We start from the raw sequence: 19,231 nt of genomic DNA, 5'->3' as shown, positions 1-19,231 counted from the left end.
CCTGTTTTGCAAGAACAGTCCCAGATTTACAGAAGCCATCCCAGTTTCTGATTTGATCCCAAAATGTCCCGTTTTTCCTTAGGATATCTCTATTTTCATCGGGGCAACCCAGTTATGTGGGCAGGGTATAAACAATAAATTTACTACTACTGCTACTACTATAGAACAGGATGTCCCTATTTTCATCAGAGAAATGTTGGAGGGTGTGTTAGAATACTGCATCCGAAATAAGCTTTGGCCCACCCTGTGCCATACATCTCCATAGGCCAAGGGATTCTCTCTTTTGAGAACCACCAAAAACACCCACAATAGAAATGGTTGGCTTTGTGCAGCAATCCATGTTCGATGACCACAGGTGACAATGACAAATCTGGAACTGAGGCCGGGCACTCCGCCCTTTGGGTCCCTTCCAGCCCTATTAATCTATTATTCTGTGAAATAGATACAGTATGCACAAGAAAAGAAATAGCTTAGTTTTGGCACTTTTAGTTCGGCTTTGTGGTTGTTGTTTACTCGTTTAGTCATGTCCGACTCTTCATGACCCCCTGGACCAGAGCACGCCAGGCACTCCTGTCTTCCACTGCCTCCCGCAGTTTGGTCAAACTCATGCTGGTAGCTTCAAGAACACTGTCCCACCATCTCGCCCTCTGTCGTCCCCTTCTCCTTGTGCCCTCCATCTTTCTCAACATCAGGGTCTTTTCCAGGGAGTCTTCTCTTCTCATGAGGTGGCCAAAGTATTGGAGCCTCAGCTTCAGGATCTGTCTTTCCAGTGAGCACTCAGGGCTGATTTCCTTCAGAATGGAGAGGTTTGAACTTCTTGCAGTCCATGGGACTCTCAAGAGTCTCCTCCAGCACCATAATTCAAAAGCATCAATTCTTCGGCAATCAGCCTTCTTTATGGTCCAGCTCTCACTTCCGTTCGGCTTTAGAACGTGTCTACTGGGGACCAAATAATGGGCGAAATTTTCGGATGGGGGAACCGATTAACAGTAAATTGTTTGGAAATCTTAGGATGGTATTCAGTTACCTCATCCTGTCGGCGCAAGGATTTCTGCTTATGTAATGGGACTTTAGCCCCTCTGCTCCCATACCCCACCTTCCCCAAATCTGCTCCAAGGGGATTATTATTATTATTATTATTATTATTATTATTATTATTATTACTTGGAAGGCACAGAGGAGACCATTCCATTGCGCAACCAGAAATCCTTCCACTGACAGAATGTCCACTCAACGCTACGTTGGATCCTGCCCTTGGCATCAGACGACCTTCTTTTGCTGACTTTGAACAGGAGAAAGATGATAAATTCTTAATGGATATTATGAGGAGCAAAGCATTAAATATAAATGGAACAAGATGGTTTTGCAAACGGACAGTGACTAATTCAGAAAAAGGTGCTAGGGAGTTTGTGGCAGAGGCTGAGACTTCATAAGCAGGGTAAATGCCGCTGTTATGTAACAACTGAGAAAATAAGCCCTAGTTAAACATGCGATTGTTTATTTTTTCAGTTGACTAATGAATCTGGAACTTGATTGTGGCCTGGTAAATTATTGAGGTCTTAACTCAGGAACGAAGAGAAAAAGAGAAAATGGGGGTTTTGGTTAGAGAAAAATAGGTTAGTCACTGAGCAAGTGTAGATCTTTTTACTTGGCAACTCCAGAAATGTTTCAAAAACATGACACGATGTGAGATTTTGGCCAGAATAATATCTGACTACACAGCCTTGAAACCTGCAGTTTACATGGTAGACAAGATGGGGAACACACAGATCGGAAGTGGTTCAGGATTTATTTGTGAATTAACTTAAAAGAGAAATAAAACAATTTCCGTACTGAATTTTACCCCAGGGATGCATACATTTATAATTTGGGAAGCTGGTAAAGCTTACACGAAGGATTTATTAATAAGAGAAATGATCTATTGTAAGCGAAAGCAGGAGGGTGCGTGGGAGGAAATCATTTTTAAAATTAAAAATCTGGAATTGAAGGATAAGTTTAGTGGAAGGGAAGGAAATTGGAAGAAAGGCTGGAAGCATCAGGAATAAATGAGCACAATTGGGGCAGGCGGAGGATCTGGCGCATATAATTCCTTCAGCATTTCCAAAATTAAGATAGTTCTTAGATTGACTGTAGCAGTGGCGTAGGAAGGGGGGCGGAAGGGGCAGTTCACCCCGGGTGCCACTCTGGGAGGGGTGACAAGATGGCCGTCCATGCGTGCACCGTCCGTACGGGCTGCCTCTCGCACGGTGACCGTATGGCCTGCCGCACATGCGCAGTCCATACGGGATGCCGCTCATGCGGTGTTAGTTTCTGTTTGCCACTGAGCAGCTGCTTGGAGTCACAAGACTCTGTTTACATTGCAGAGACCTTCCAGGCTGTTGGAAGTCTCACGGGAAAGGAGACGGGATGTGACGTTAGTGGTTTCCTGTTCCTTTGTTCCTTTGTTCGGTTGCTCTCTGCTTTCATAGAGAGAGGATGTCTTTTCTGTCTGCGTAGCTTAGAAATAAAGCATAGCAATGTAGCCCATACCTCTCGTCTCTTTCCTGTGCTGGAAACTCTGCTTAATGGATGGGAACGTGCCTTGGAGCCTCATCAAAGGCTCAGGTCATTAATTATTCGTCGGGAGGCGATTCCGAAGGCTCGGCTGGAAGATGAGGCTTTATCAGCCTGGCTGAGCGGAGATCCCAACATGCGGCAGCCTGTACAGTCGCTGTGCAAGAGGCATCCCGTACGGACTGCGCATGTGCAGCATCCCGTATGGACTGTGCATGTGCGGCATCCTGTACGGTCACCGCACATGCACAGTCCGTACAGGATGCCGCTCACGAGTGGCAGCCCGTACGGACTGTGCATGTGTGGCATTCCGTATGGAGTGCGCACTCACGGAGTGCTTATGCGGCAGCCTTTACGGTCACTGTGCAAGAGGCAGCCCATACGGACTGTGCATGTGCGGTATCCCGTACGGACTGTGCATGTGCGGCATCCCGTATGGACTGTGCATGTGCAGCATCCCGTATGGTCGCCGCACATGCACAGTCCATACGGGATGCCACTCGCAAGTGGCAGCCCATACAGACTGCGCATGTGTGACATTCCGTATGGGCTGCGCCGCCCCAAGTGCTGGAGAGGGTTCCTCTGCCACTGGACTGTGTAATAAATAGTACGGTAAATGATAAGTACCTACCGGAATCCTGGTCACTGGCAGAAATCGTTTTGATGTTGAAAGAAAGGAAAGAACTCACTAATGTGAAATCAGACTATCCAACAGCAATTCTTAACCAGGATTACAAGGCTGTTGCAGCAACAACAATTGCAAAGAGGATCAATTTAATTATTGGCTAATAGATTAAGGAGGATCAAGACTGTTTTGTGAAAGCGATTTTGTAAAATCATATAAGGAGTACAATAAAGTTAATTTGTAAGAGTAATAAGCTTAAACGGCCTGCTATTTTTATATTTTTGCGTATGCAAAAGGCTCATAATAGGGTTGAAAGAGAACTTCCAAAGGTAAATTTGGGGTGGAAAAAAGTGAGAGCAGGATAGTACAAAACCTTAAATTTTCTAAAATGGAATATTGTCATTTAGGAAGGGGCTCTGCATCAAGGGTCCCCCTTTAATCTGCATTATTTCTTATTTCTACTCAAGCGTTTGGCCTTGGCCATTTTAAATAATCAGAAAGTTAAAGAGTAAGATTCCATTCCCCAGAAAGTAAGATCATGCTGTGGATCACATCGTATTTATTGTGTTGGTCTGATCCTATAGGAGGTGAAATAATTGGACCTAAAAATGAATTTATTGGGGTGGGTGCTTAGAAGACAATGCTAAGAATACAAGCCAAATGGAAGTCTACAGCTGTGCAATATCTGGGTTTATGTGTTTAGCACCTAGATAGATCATGTGGTTTCAGACCATTTTGATTTCCCTGTTAACATGATTCAGAGACTGAAGAACAGAGGGATTTAAACATTTCTTGGTTTCTGCTCTCCAAGATTTGGGGCAGGGAGTCTTTCCCAAAGGTAAGGTAAAGGTAAAGGGACCCCTGACCATTAGGTCCAGTCATGGCCGACTCTGGGGTTGCGGCGCTCATCACGCTTTATTGACCAAGGGAGCCGGCGTACAGCTTCTGGGTCATGTGGCCAGCAGGACCAAGCCGCTTCTGGCGAACCAGAGCAGCGCACAGAATCGCCGTTTACCTTCGCGCTGGAGCGATACCTATTTATCTACTTGCACTTTGACGTGCTTTCGAACTGCTAGGTTGGCAGGAGCAGGGACCAAGCAACGGGAGCTCACCCCGTCGCGGGGATTCGAACCGTCGACCTTCTGATCGGCAAGTCTTAGGCTCTGTGGTTTAGACCACAGCACCACCCGCGCTAAACTTGAGACCTTCTGCATGCAAAACAAGTGCTCTGTCACTCGCTTATGGCTCTGATAGGAACATTTCTGAACTTTACACCCACACCCCACTCCCTTCTTAATGAGTTTTGCAAACTGTAGATGCAGCTAATTACATCACAGGGCTGTCAATCATTTGAGGGCAGCTGGATTCGCTTGCTGAAAGAAAAAAAAGCAAAAGCCCATTCTAAGGAGACGAACTCAACAGCTACTTAATCTTTATTCTGAGCAACTACAGCTGGCTTTCATTAACTGCTTTTAAAAAAAAACCAAGCACCCACGTATTAGAGTAACCAGGTAATTAATGTTTGAAAAGTATTAGTTGCAGTAATGCAGAGTGATCTATTAGGGGTGATGAGGTATTAGCTCAACCCCAGCAGTCGAAATAAATATTCCTGGACCTGCTTCCGGTTTGGATCGCCTGCAGCACGGGAGCGCGGAGAAGTAGCAGCCTGACTTCTCCGAGCTAAACGGGGGTCTGAGGGGCAACGCAAAGGCACTGCGTCCCCCAAAACCTCAAGGGGGGCCCCCCTGAGGGAAGCGCAACCAGCAGCGTCGGAGTGGCTTGAAGTTCCGTGAGTTTTCTCTAATTTTTTGGGGAGGACTCCGGAGCGATGAGACCGAGTGGCGCAATCTGGTAAGCTCTGCGGACCCCGCGCAGCTATGCCTCAAGCTCCCGCTGAAAGAGGCGACAAATCTCCGTAAAATTAAGAAATGCTACCCCTGGAGATGAGCAATATTTGATGATATAAGATTATTGGAAAATAGAGCCCAGGGAGCGTTGGATGTTTACAGATTGAAGTAAGGAGTCCCTCTGGTTTGACGAGTCTAAGATGGCGCTGGGACATTAGTCGGAAGATTGAAACAAAGAAACTATTATGTACCCGCTATAGAGACGTGGAAGGGGAAGCCCCCGTCCGGAGTTTTGACGGGGCGAAAGTATCATACAGAAACAGTAACTAATTGAGAAAGAAACTTTAAAGACTTTGCACTGCACGGCAGTCTAAGAGAGGCGTTTGGAAAGTCTGGAAGAGAGACGTTTGGAAAGCTTTAAGGGGGGCATTGAGAAGCTGGAGGGGAAACATTAGCCAGCTAGAAGCGGAGGAGATGAGAGGGGGAAGACTGCAGAACAACTTGCGATTAAGGAGAGGCTGAAGTCGAGAACGGTTTTAACGAAACAGTCGCCCCTTCCCCCCCCCCTCCACGACGGCTGGGAAAGAACAAAGAGCAAGCTCTGTGCCTCCCCCCCCCCATTCGTGAAAGTTCTAGAACTTGGGAACATCCGACGCTTGTCTACCTCGCCTTTTCTTAACCCCCCCCCTCCCGACTTTTGTGGAAGACGGGGAGAAACTCTCTTTTCTCCTCTTTTTAAAGAAAAGTTCTGCTCTTCGCAATTCTCTTCGCAATTCTGTGGCGTGAGGTCTCTGGCTGAGAATTGGATTTATACTCTCCGGTCGAACCCCCCCCCCCCTACAGACTAGAATTACCGGAGCACCTCTCTTAGGAGAAACAGAAACAAAAGCCTCTTCCCCATTTTGCACCGGTTGATATACCAGCTTCGTACTTCAGCTTCCCCCCCTATCTTTTTTGAACATTTAACTTCTGCGAAAAGACCCTGAAACCTCCGGAACTTTAAACCTCACCCACCCCCCCCGTTCCCCCTTCCCCCGCCCCGGTCTGCTACCTTCAGAGCCCTTCCGATTCCTCTGTTTTTTTACCCCCCCTCCTTCCCTCTCATTTAGGAGGCATCTTTAGGAAGAAAAATCAGGAAAAAACTTTAAACATAACGTACAAACACGGATTAAGCCAAACAAGTGGCCGAAGCCCACCTTAAAAAAAGAAAAAAGAACTCTTACTGTGCCTCCTACACTTTCCCCCCCTGCCTTCCCATACAACCCCCCCTCCCCCCCTTTTTTCTCCACCCCCCTTTTCCCCTTTTCTCCGTCCTGATAAATACCTCTCGTTGGCACCCCTCTTTTTCTTCTTTTTTCTTTTACTTTTCGCTGCTTTTTGTTGCTTTTTGCTGCTCTTTCTCTCCCCTCTCTCTGCAAATTGCCTTAAGGAGGAGTTGGCAGTGTCTCATACACACCGTCACCTCGTCAAATTGGTGACAGGTGGGAAAAATATTTCGTTTTCTTCTTTTTCTTCTCCTTTCTTCTCTTTGAGAAGGAGTGAGAGAGAGGTAGAAAAAAACAACCCCTTTTGGGGGCAGCCAAAATCAGATAAGATTGTGAGCCCTTTAGGGGAGAGTTAAGGGGTTTAAGTTATTTGACTACTAAAACAGGGGTGAGGGATTGGAGACGAGGGAGAATGATGGGGAAAGACGGGAAAAAGGCAACAGGAACACCAATAGAGAGGAAAACCTCAAGACAAGAAGAAATAAGAGATCTGGATGCACTTTGGTTAAAAATAAGGGATGAATTTAGACAGAACGAAATTCACATGGAAAAAAAGCTAGGAGAGATGCAGGAATCCTTTGACAAGAAAATGGAAGACATAGTAGGGGAACTTTCAAATAAAATAAAAGACTTAACAATCAAAACCAAAACCTTAGAAGATTCAAACAAAAGAATGCAAAGAGAGATGAAAGACCAGAGAAGAGAGGCAGAGAAAATCAAAGAAAATTTTGGGGAATTGAGTAAAAGCCAGGACCAAGTCTTAGATAATTTAGCCATGATAGAAATGAAACAAAAACAGCTAAATCTAAAATTCAGAGGAATAGGGGAAGAAAAGGAAGAAGATATCAAAGGGAGAATGATTAAAGAACTGGCGGCATGGCTAGCACTGTCAGAAGACGAGGTGGAACAAGCGATAGAAAATGCCTTCAGAATTAAAACAAAATCTAAGCAAAACAGACTGAAAAAAATCCCAGGAGATTGCCTGGTGATTTTTAACTCGATAGAGATGAGGAACATGATCTTGAGAGAAAGCTACCAAAGGAGATTAATAATAGACGCAAAACCAATCATCATATTTAAAGAAATCCCAATTAGACTCCTCCGTAAAAGAGAGGGCTACAAACAGATAGTAAACACTCTAAAAAGAAATGGCATCAAACACAGGTGGGAATTCCCAGAAGGGATTTCCTTCTTTTACAAAGGAAAAAGGTTCAAGATTACGGAGATTCAGGAAGTCAGTAAATTTTTACGCAGATATGAAAAAGATCTCGGGGGGATGGAGGAAAGATTTGGAGAGGGAGGCGGAGGGAGAGAGAGGAAGGTTGATACAGGATTGATTGATACAGGATTGATGGAGAGGGGGGGTGAGGGAGGGGGGATGGACAGACAGGGTGAGGAGGACAGAGAAGAGGAGGGGGAGGAGGAGGAGGGAGAAGAGGAAGAGGAGGAAACAGAGGACAAAGACACCCGAATCTAAATTAGTAAAAACCTAAATTTGTAATCTACTGACTCAATAGCAATCAAAATCGATTATGAACCTAAAAATTTTAACATGGAATGTAAATGGTATGAATGATAAAACCAAAAGGAATAAAATTGCCAATGTGTTGAAAAAGAAAAAACTGGATATAATTTGTATGCAAGAGACTCATGTAGCCAGAAAGCACAAGCATGTATTAGTAAACAAAAACCTAGATACAGAATTTATAAACGCTACGGCTGAGAAGAAAAAAGGAGTAGTAACATATGTTAATGAAAAATGGGAACCTAAACTGATATATAAGGATGATGATGGCAGGATATTGGGGGTTCAAATTAATTTCCAGGGAGAAAAGATCAACGTGGTAAATATTTATGCCCCAAACTCAAACAGGTCAGAGTTCTTCCAGAAATTAGAGCAAGTGCTGCTAGAACTGGAAAACAATAAAACAGTATTATTAGGAGACTTTAATGCAGTCTCGACTTTAGAATTGGACAGACAAACGGAAAAGAATAAAAAAAAACAAGGGAAGTTACCGAAATCATTCCAGGATTTGGAAGAAAATATGGACTTAATAGACGCTTGGAGATACAAGCATCCAACAGAAAAACAGTTCACTTATTTCTCTGAGGTACATAAAAGTTGGGGCAGAATAGATCAAATATGGATATCGAGGGAGCTTACATTAAGAACCACAAAATGCGAAATACAACCGAGAACATTCTCCGATCACAACTCGATAACTCTGGAAATAAGAGGGATAACGCAAGGAGGCTTCAGATGGAGACTGAACGAATCTCTACTAGATGACGACGAGGTCATTGAAAAAGCCAAATCCACATTAAAGGAGTACTTCGATCTTAACCTCAACACAGGAACAAATATTGAAGTGGTGTGGGACGCGAGCAAGGCGGTTATAAGAGGCTTGTTTATCCAGCAAAACAACTATAAGAAAAAAATAAGACAGCAAAAGAAGGAAGAAATTCTTAAACAGCTAAGGGAGAACGAGAAAAAACTAACAATAAACCCAAAAGACGAACAAAGTTTGCACTCGATAAAAATACTACAATCACAATATTCACTGTTAACGAATCAAGAGATAGAGTGGAAGATTAAGATGATGAAACAAAGATATTTTGAGTCGGCGAATAAAGTTGGAAAGTTTTTAGCATGGCAATTAAGAAAAAAACAAAAACAGAACGTGATAAACAAAATAATGGTAGAAGAAGAATTAATAGTGAACCCTAAAAGTATACAAAAAACCTTCCTCAATTTCTATGAGCAGTTATACAAAAAAGGAGATGAAGATCCAACTCAAATAGACAAATACCTGGAGAAATGTAAAGGGAAGACGATTACGGAGGAAGAAAAACGTCAATTAAACAGGCCCATAAATGTAGAAGAAATTCAGAATGCGATGAAAAAAATGAAATTAGGAAAAGCACCCGGACCGGATGGTCTATCGGCCAAGTATTATAAAGTCTTAGGGAACCAATTATTAATGGCACTCTGTGATACAATGAATAACATCCTCAAAGGAGGGAGAATACCTGAATCCTGGAGAGAAGCCTTCATAACACTAATCCCTAAACCAGAAGCAGACAAACTGAATGTTAAGAATTACAGGCCAATATCGTTATTAAATAACGACTATAAACTATACGCAGATATTATGGCAAACAGATTGAAAAAATGTTTAACAAGGTTAATACATAGGGACCAGGCGGGTTTTCTTCCAAACAGGTTTTTGAAAGACAATGTAAGACATGTTATAAATATAATAGAACATTTGGAAGTCAACAATGATATATCTGCAGCCTTAATATTCATAGACGCAGAAAAGGCGTTTGATAATGTTTCTTGGTTGTTTCTATTAAAATCTATAAAAAGTGCAGGGATAGAGGGCGAATTCCTAAAAGGAATACAAGCGATATATTCAAACCAACATGCTAAATTGGTGATAAATAACAACCTCACGAATACATTTAAAATTGAGAAGGGAACAAGACAGGGATGCCCTCTCTCCCCGCTCTTATTTATTATGGCCTTAGAAATCCTGGCGAATAAGATAAGATCAAAACCAGAGATACAAGGGATTAAAATAGGTTCAAAAGAATATAAACTTAAAGCCTATGCGGATGACCTGATATTAACTTTAGGAGAGCCTCAAGGAAGTATCCCCAATGCATTGGAAATAATAGAAGAATATGGCAAACTATCGGGATTTAAATTGAATAAACACAAAACAAAAATGCTAACAAAAAATTTAGACAACGAAATAAAAACTAAATTAGAGAACCAACATGGAATTAAAGCGGCCAAAAAAGCAAAATATTTAGGAATCTGGATTACACCGAAAAACATAAATTTAATTGAAGATAATTACACGGTAACATGGAATAAAATTAAGAAAGATTTAGATGTCTGGAACAGAGTCAAACTTTCATGGCTGGGCAGAATGGAAGCAATAAAAATGAACATACTACCCAAGATGCTGTTCTTATTTCAAAGCATCCCCGTAATTAGAGGACCTAAATTATTCAAAGACTGGCAAAGAATCCTCTCGAGATTCATATGGCAGGGCAGAAGGCCCAGGATTAGATTTAAATTACTTACAGATAAAAAGGAGAGAGGAGGGCTGGCAGTCCCCAATTTAAAATTATACTATGAAGCAGCTTGCCTATGTTGGGTTAAAGACTGGATAACCCTGGAAAATACAGATCTACTAGACCTAGAAGGGGCAGACAATAGGTATGGTTGGCACGCCTACCTTTGGTCAAACAAAGAAAAAGTACACAGAGGATTTAAGAACCATATCATCAGAGGCCCCCTATACGAAGTCTGGGAAAAAAACAAAAAATTGCTGGAGTGGAAAACGCCTTGGTGGCTGCCCCCAACAGATATTTTATCAATCAAAAAAATCAACATGGATGAGCAAAGATTGACTTATGAAGACCTACTTGTAAGATCCCAAGAAAGCTGGAAATTAAGACCATATGAAGAACTGAAGGAGAAGTTGAAGGACTGGCTACAATACCATCAGATTAACGCATTATGGACAGAAGATAAAAAATTAGGAATGAACGAAAAAAAATCCAAATTCCAGACCGAAATAATTGAATCCAAATCTAAGTTATTATCAAAAATGTATAATATTTTATTGGAATGGGACACAAAAGACGAAGAAGTCAAAGATGTAATGGTTAAATGGGCAAAAGATTTGGGGTATAACATTGAATTCGATAAATGGCTAAAATTGTGGGGCGAGGGAATGAAATTTACGGCAAGTGCCGCTATCAGAGAAAACCTAGAAAAAATGGTATATAGGTGGTACCTAACACCAGAAAAATTAAATAGAATGTATAAGACTGGCAATAAGGCATGCTGGAGATGCAAAACAAAAGAAGGAAATTTTATACATATGTGGTGGACATGTGATGAAACGAAAAAATTTTGGAATCAGATATATGACGAACAAAAAAAAATGTTCAAATACACATTCCCCAAAAAGCCAGAGGCCTTCTTGCTAGGAATGGTAGGAAAAGAAATTCGAGAAACAGATAAAACCCTATTTCAATACTCAACAGCAGCGGCAAGAATGTTAATCGCCCAAAATTGGAAAAATGCAAATTTACCAACAGTAAAAGATTGGCAACTAAAATTACATGGCTTCTTAGAATTGGCAAAGATGACACAAAGAATCAGAAATCAAAAAAGTGCAAAGTTAAATGAGGAATGGAAAAAATTTTCGGTTTATATGGAAAGCAATTTTAAAAACGTAACAACTATAGTAGGCGCAATATAAAACTTCCGACATACAAACGAAACTAAAAATTAACACCAGCAATGACACGCAATGTGAAAAATACAACTCGAAACCAGTGGGGAAGGAAGTCGATTTTATTTAGTAATTCAGCTTTATGTTCTTGTCTTTTCTTTTCTTTTCTTTTCTTTTTTTTTCACATTTTTGTGCCTTTTTTTATTTTTCTTTATTCTTTACTGCTTTTTGTGTGTTTACTTGTCGGGTTTTTCCTTTTTTCTTTTTTAATCCTTGTTTGTTATTGTTGGTGTATGAATAATGAAACCTAATAAAAAGAAATTAAAAAAAAAAAAAGAAATAAATATTCCTGGACCTTTGGCTCATTGGCACATTGACAAGTGCAGTGGCTGGCGCTGAATTTGGTAATTCTTCCATACTGGGCTCAAAGGAACCTCTACAACCTGTAGCACTCTGTTCCATGTTTGCTTCATGCACACGCATCCCACACAGGTCATGATTCTCGATAGATGTTGTGTTAAATCCTGAAAGAACCTCAAAACGCCATATTTTGTAGCCTTTCAGACCTTTCCCATTGGTTGGGTGCGCGTTGCTCCCGGGAGGGAGGAAGGAGCCAATAGACACCGAGGGTTGGTTCAAAGAAAGTTTATTTCTGCTCTCTGGATAGCAGAAAGGCACTGTGTGATCAGTCACAGCAAGCACACTTAAAGAGCAGTTACATACAGCTTATATCCCCTTCAGGTCCCCTTTCACCCTCCCCAGGAATCCAGCCCCATGAGTTTATACACGTGAGTTTACATCCTTGAGCATGAACAGAAATTCCTGTTTCTGTACTCTTATCTTGGGGTAAAAAGGTCACCCAACTATAGGAGTACTCCTGGCGCCATCCCCGGGCATGGGGTTTGGCAGGCCTGTCTTGCAAGGTCTGTGCATCAGCGTGGTCAGGATAGTTACAACCAATAAGATAAGACCCAGATTTGCCATCCCATCCCCACTCGGAACTGACAAGGCCATCCATTAAGCCTTCATGGACTGATAAAGGAGAAGGCTTTCTTTATACAGCTGAGTTTGTGTTATACAGCTCAAACTGGTGGATTTTAGCCAATGGATCCTTGGGGAAAGAATTAGGGAATTTTGGGGCCCGGTTCGGGTGACTGCACAGTCAGGTTTGGGTAACCTGTTCCTTCATTTTCAGATTTGTAATTCAATTACTGTGGAAGCAGGTGGTGACTTCCTGTGTGCACTGGTCTCAAATTATTGTTTGTTTTTGTTATTGGTAGTTTTATTTTTCTTTAACCACTCTGAGGGCTCTCTCTCTCTTTTAACAATCAAGCGGTGTCTCAGTTTTATGAAATAAAACAAATAAATAAGCAAGGGCTTCTTTTAAAAGTTAGTTCTCTTCTCCAGATGCCCCTCCCTTCAGAGGCCAAGCAAGGGAGAACCAGAGAAAGGGTCTTCTCGTTGGTGGCACCAGAAACCTACCTGTTCTGCCCAGAAATGTTTCCCAGCCCCAGGAATGCTTCCGCACAAGTCATTCATTGTAGAAATGCCACAGGTCTTCATGACTCGGTCATCTAAGCCTTGTTTTCCCCAGGTTCCTTCCATCGCTTCTCAGGCTGCAGAGAATCCAACTTTTTAAAATTAAAAGCATGGAGCATTTGTGCAATCCCCACAAAGGCATGTAGTTGTAAGCAGTACTGTGATGGCCTGGGATTCCGATTCAGAGGCTGAACCGGAGGAATCCCAGCTGGCACAGGAGTCCCCGCCTCCAGGGCCGGCTGAACTGGGGCAAGGCCTTGATTCTGAGGAGCCTGCACCTGTGCCGGATCCTCAGGAGCAGGCACCAGGTGAATCCATTCTGGCTCCAGAGGTGGTTGAGGACTCAGTGCCTACAGGTGAGTCTCCCCCTGGGCCCAGTAACCCTTCAGCCTCTCCTGAACTGCAGAGGCTCAGGGCAGAGAGGCGGAGGGAACTGGTTTCTCCCAGGAGGAGTGCTCGCCTTAAGGCCAGGAGAGGCGGGGCTCCTGGGGGCCGGGACCGCCCCTGGCCTTAGAAGAAGATAAAGGCCAGTCAGCCCGGTCCCAGGTTGCGGGAGCAACGTCGTTGTTGAGTACCTGCTCTTACCCGGACCCAGACCTGATCTTCCAGTGTTCCTGTTCTCCGCCCGGCTTCCTGCTTCTGACCTTTCAGTGTTCCTGTTCCCCACCCGGCTTCCTGCTTCTGATCTTCGAGTGTTCCTGTCCCCGCCCGGCTCCCTGTTTCGGACCTCACCTCGCACCTTGTGAACTATTTCCAGGCTAGTGACTCAGGACTGAACTTTGACTACGGTAACAGTAACCTTCCCCCCGGGACCAGCACAAGTACTCTTCTGCTTTACGGTGAGCCTTGGTGCTTACTTCTGAGCAGGCATGTGAGGGAGAAATTCTGAGAAACTAGTGAGGCCAGTTTCAGGTACACGAGGGTCTGGCCCAACCACAAAACTGGTAAGAACCAGATTTAGGAGGAGCCTCATGCTCAATGCAGGGATGCGGGTGGCGCTGTGGGTTAAACCACAGAGCCTAGGACTTACCGATCAGAAGGTCGGTGATGGAATCCCCGTGACGGGGTGAGCTCCCGCTGCTTGGTCCCTGCTCCTGCCAACCTAGCAGTTCGAAAGCACGACAAAGTGCAAGTAGATAAATAGGTACCATTCCGGCAGGAAGGTAAATGGCGTTTCCGTGCGCTGCTCTGGTTCGCCAGAAGTGGCTTAGTCATGCTGGCCACATGACTTGGAAGCTGTACGCCGGCTCCCTCAGCCAGTAAAGTGAGATGAGCGCCACAACCCCAGAGTCAGTCATGACTGGACCTAATGGTCAGGGGTCCATTTACCTTTACCTTTACCTTTACATGGTCAATGCTAGAATGGAGAACAACTGACAGATAAGGCACAACTTGGGTTGAGTGTTTTCAAGGACTGTGTTTGGCTGGCAGATGATGACCAGAGGTGGCTGGGCAAAGAATAAGCCGCCAAAATGACGTTTTGTTTTGTTTTGTTTGTTTGTTTGTTTTGTTTTGTTTTGTTGTTGCTTTTTATAGGTGGTATGCTAATAGATATGGTCTCACGGACACTTTTGTCCTGCAATGCAAAACTGATGTAAAAGTCTGACTAATTGGGAATCTGGCTTGAGTCTCCATACTTAAACCCGGAAAGGGAATTTTCTTGCTGGATTCCACCTGAAGAGTTGAAAACTGGCCGGGTGTAAACTCCCTTCTTCCTTCCTTCCTCCCCCAGCCTGCCCTCGTGTGACATCCACCCCAGACCTTCTGCCCTCCTCTTGCCCCTTCCCAAATCTGCTCCTGCCCTCCTCCGCTCCTGCTGCGTCTAACTCAGCTGCGCTGCTGAGATAAGCCCCCGGCAACTGATGTGCTTCCCTGCGATCAGCATTCACATTTCAGAACTGAGCTGACGCAGCCTTTCATATCGCTGCCTGCTGAGCATAATCTGCCCAAGCGATGCAGCGAAGCTGTTGTATCAAGCGGCCACGGGATAGAGATGCATCAACAATAAATGTGCTATTCTTTTCCGTATTAATTTGTCATATAGTCTTCATCCCCAAGGACTTTCAATCTGTAGACGTTCCCTGTCGCCCTGCCTGGCAGTGGAGGGATCATGGTTGCGATGGGTGACAAAACCTTTGTGTTTCTCATTTCTCAAATCCCAGCTGCTTCCTTATTATTTGGTTCTTCATAAGAATGACAGGAATATAAGAGCTCGGTTGGTTAGAGCGTGGTGCGGATAACAGCAAGATTGCAGGTTTGATCCCTGTATGTGACAGCTACATATTCCTGCATTGCAGGGGGGTTGGACTAGATGATCCTTAGGGAACCCTTGCAGCTCTACCGTTCTATGATTCTCCCAGCCAATATATGTAGACAATATAAGGATATGTTCAGCTGTTAAATATGGACCAGGCCTCTTTGGATACCCATAGGGAAATGTGCTTTGTGCACTATTAAGAGACCAGTGCATGTGCAACCGATCACTATTATTACAACTACGCAGAATAATTATATCCCTTCCATTGTGGAAACAATGCTCAGAGCAGGTAGTGACCAAGGTTGGCATACATTCGCAATTTCCCGGACATATCTGCTGGAATACTGCAGTCGGAAGCAGTGTCCAAGCAAATAAATTGCTTAGAAAGTCCAGGAAATTGCTGGTTTCCCTTAAAATCCGACCCCAAACTTCATTGCTGCTAATGTGCCAAAAAAGCTTAGCAACTTTTCAACCTGGGTTTTCCCTGTTTGAAATAATAGCGATCCTAGTGGTGACATACTAAAAACAACCCAAAAGTCGTCTTTTGCCATCTCTATTCGGTGTCCTTTGGTTTCACAGAATATGTAGCAGTGGCATCTAGCAGACCAAATCAGTCAGATGGCCTTATATAGGGAGTAATCATTAAGATCCATTTCAATAATAAATATGAGTGGGAAGCAGCAAAGGGGCTCAGTTCTTTGGGTGCTCAGCAACAGAATCTGCATCCAGCTGCTCTACGCAGAGGCTTTCCAATGACTTTCTCCCCCTGCGCACACTTCTTCTCTCTGTGTTCCATATCCATGCCTCCATGGCTCTGCTTTGCCTCCGTGGTCAGTGGCAGCCATGCTTCTGAATACCTGTTGCTGGAAGCCACAGGTGGAGACAGTGCTCTTGTGCTCAGATCCTGCTTGCAGGTTTCCCACAATGGGCATCTGGTCAGCCACTGTGAGAACAGGATGCTGGACGAGATGGACCACTGGCCTGCGTCAGAAGACTCATCTTAGGGTGTTACGTTCAATTACTGGTACATGTGTCTCTTTGAAAAACAAAACAAAACTCTCAAATGCTGCCACAATTCTTCTCTGCATCCTTTTGAAGAGATGCACCTAAATCTTTATTTCTGCACCTTTTGCACATGATGGGATGTGAGAAATCAGGTCCTCCCTTAAAGAGGGCACATATTGCGGTGAGACATGGCAACCTAACCCTGTGTTGTGGATGGGTACTGTCAGAGTTGCTTCAAGATCCTAGCTCACAGAGGATCACGCTAGCCAACGGTCATTAAGTAAAAGTCTTTATTGAGTTACAGTTTCCATTCTCAAGCTGCTGCGTGCAACTCTACGTCTAGTAGCTAGATCGGCGAAGCTCCGTCTGAATCTCCGCCCCTCGTACACCAACTTAATATCCTAGCCCTGCTCCACCTTTTCCGCCTGACTGTTCTTCTCTGGGTCCCTCTGCCCCCCTGGGTCTCTTCCTTCCGGGATTCTTCTGACGCTGACCCCCCGGACCCTCCTGTCTCCTTGCGCCGGGCTTTAGGACCCGGCTCCCTTTCCGGGCTGCCTACTGCGCCGCCTTCCTGTGCATTTGAACTTGGCGCACGCGCCCAACCTTCCACCTTCCGTCTAACCGTCTCTTCGCTCCCAGATGGAGGTGTGGCCACCCCTGACTCGTGCCCTCCCTCCTGTTGTGAGCTGCCAGCGCTTGCCCCCTGGCTCCTTTCCTCTTCCCTGTTCTCTGGCGGTGACGCTGGTCCCGATCTCCAACTGCTCTCCTCTGAGTCCCCTCTGGCTCTATCTTCCTGGGGTGCCCCCCTAAACTCCCCCCTTGCCTTGGCCACTGGTGCTCCTTTCTGTGAATCCTCCGATTCACTGGAAAGACTCGGAGATCTCGGGTCGTCGTCATCACTCATCTTTTCTTCTGCCTCCTCCCCTTCGCTCTCTGTTTCCTCCCTTGCCCTTGCCTCTGCTCCTGAACCCCTGACATCCATCCCCCCCTCGAAGCCCCCCACTCCCCCTTCCCCTCCTTCCGGTGCTGGAGCTGGGTGCTGCTGTGTCAAGGGGACGAATGTCGGGTACCGTTCGCTTCCTGTAGCGGGCCTCCATCCGAAGTCTTCCGGTTCTTCCTCCCTGCTCTCGTCGACGACGGTCACCTCTGCTTCCATCTCTGTGCCGCCGTGCTCGAAACCTGGGTCGTCCCCGAAAACGTCCATGTCCGTCTCTCCCTCACTTCCTCCTGGCGGCGTTGCTCGTCCTGGACCTTCTTGCCACTTCCTGCGCCACTGCTCCTCTGGTCTGTCGTCCCACCAATACGAGGGTTCCGAGGCAGATCCCGAGGGTGACCCCTCCGGGGAACGGACGTCTCGTGTCGGGTCCTCGTCCGAGTCGAACCCCCGGAACGTGCTGGCCGAAAGCGTGGGCGTGAAAAGCCAGTCGTCGAAAAAGTCTGCTGGCATCGGTCTATGTGGGAAGAGGGCATGAAACTCGTCTTTGAGCAGAGGTTCGTCCAAGGCGTAGCCCGGCACCCAGCTGTTCGCACTGGCCGGGGTGCCCTCCTTGGCGAGAAAGTATTCTACCCCTTCTTCCCCCCATCTGGAATCCAAAATTTCTGTGACTTCGTTGATGCGCTCCTTCTGTGCCACTCCTGCGTGCCCTGTTCTGTCTCTGACCGGACTCGGCGCCGTTCCGGGTTCCTGAAACCTGTGCGGTGCCTTGTAGGGAGTGAGCACCGATCTGTGGAACACCGGATGCATTCTGGAACCCTCCGGAAGCGCCAGCCTGAAGGCCACCGGGTTGACCTGCTCTTCGACTTGATAGGGCCCCAGTTGCTTATGCCCTAGTTTCTTCTTGGCCAACGACCTGGCCGGCACTGCGTGGGCTGCTAACCAGACCCAGTCTCCCACGTGGAGCTCTTCGCCAACCCTTCTGCGTTTGTCCGCTTGTACCTTGTATGCGTGCTTGGCCAGCTCCAGGTGGCGCCTCAGCTGATCGTGGACTTCCTGCAGCTCCGACGCGAACGCATCTGCCGTCTGCGGCTCCCCCTCCCCCAGCCTTTCCAGTCCCGGGAAGGTTCTGGGGTGCCTCCCGTTGTTGGCGAAGAACGGCGTGACCCCCGTGGACACGTGCTTCGTGTTGTTGTAGGCGAACTCGGCGAGCGGCAGGTAATCCACCCACGTCGCAGGCTGTTGATTTGCATAACACCTCAAGTACTGCTGCATGATGGCATTGACCCGCTCCGCTTGCCCGTTGGTCTGCGGGTGTCTCGCCGACGCCAGGTTGATCTTGACGTTCAGGAAGCCCATCAGCCTCTGCCAGAAATTCGAGATGAACTGCCGCCCCCGGTCGGACAGAATAGACCGTGGCAGACCGTGAACCTTGAACACGTGGTCTATGAACAGTTTGGCGGTTTGCTCCGCCGTGGCCACCTTCGCACACGGAATGAAATGTGCCATCTTGGAGAACAAGTCCACCACCACCAGCACTGCCGTCTTGCCCCTCGAGCTGGGCAGATCCGTGACAAAGTCCAGGGCCACTCTCTCCCAAGGTTCGACCGGAGTTTGCAGCGGTTCCAACAGTCCAGCCGGCGGTCTAAGCACTGGCTTCGCCCTCTGGCAGGTGTCACACCTCGCCACGTAGTCCGCGACCTCCCCTCTCATTCCAGGCCACCAGAAATCCCTGGCGACTAATTCCACCGTCTTCTCCTTGCCGAAGTGCCCTGCAGTGGGCGCGTCGTGCAGCTGCTGCAGCACCTTGGCGCGAAGTTCGTCTCCCGGCACGTAGATGGCCCCTTTACGGATGAGCAATCCATCTCTTAGCTGGAAACCGTCGGCCGCTGCCTTGCCCCTTTGCACCTCTGCCATCTTTGCTTGTGCGAAGGAGTCCCCCTGCAAC

At 46.0% G+C, this 19,231-nt stretch overlaps 1 protein-coding gene across 1 annotated transcript in view; it reads left to right on the top strand.

Annotated features, from left to right (window-relative positions):
- The window catches only part of MIS18BP1 (MIS18 binding protein 1), a 641,434-nt gene that overhangs the window by 578,575 nt on the left and 43,628 nt on the right, over positions 1 to 19,231 (top strand). The window lies entirely within an intron of this gene.

The sequence above is a fragment of the Podarcis muralis genome, chromosome 1, assembly GCF_964188315.1.
Source record: "Podarcis muralis chromosome 1, rPodMur119.hap1.1, whole genome shotgun sequence".
Taxonomy (NCBI): Eukaryota; Metazoa; Chordata; class Lepidosauria; order Squamata; family Lacertidae; genus Podarcis; species Podarcis muralis.
The sequence above is the reverse complement of the archived record's forward strand: the minus strand, read 5'-3'. Positions and strand labels throughout refer to the sequence as shown.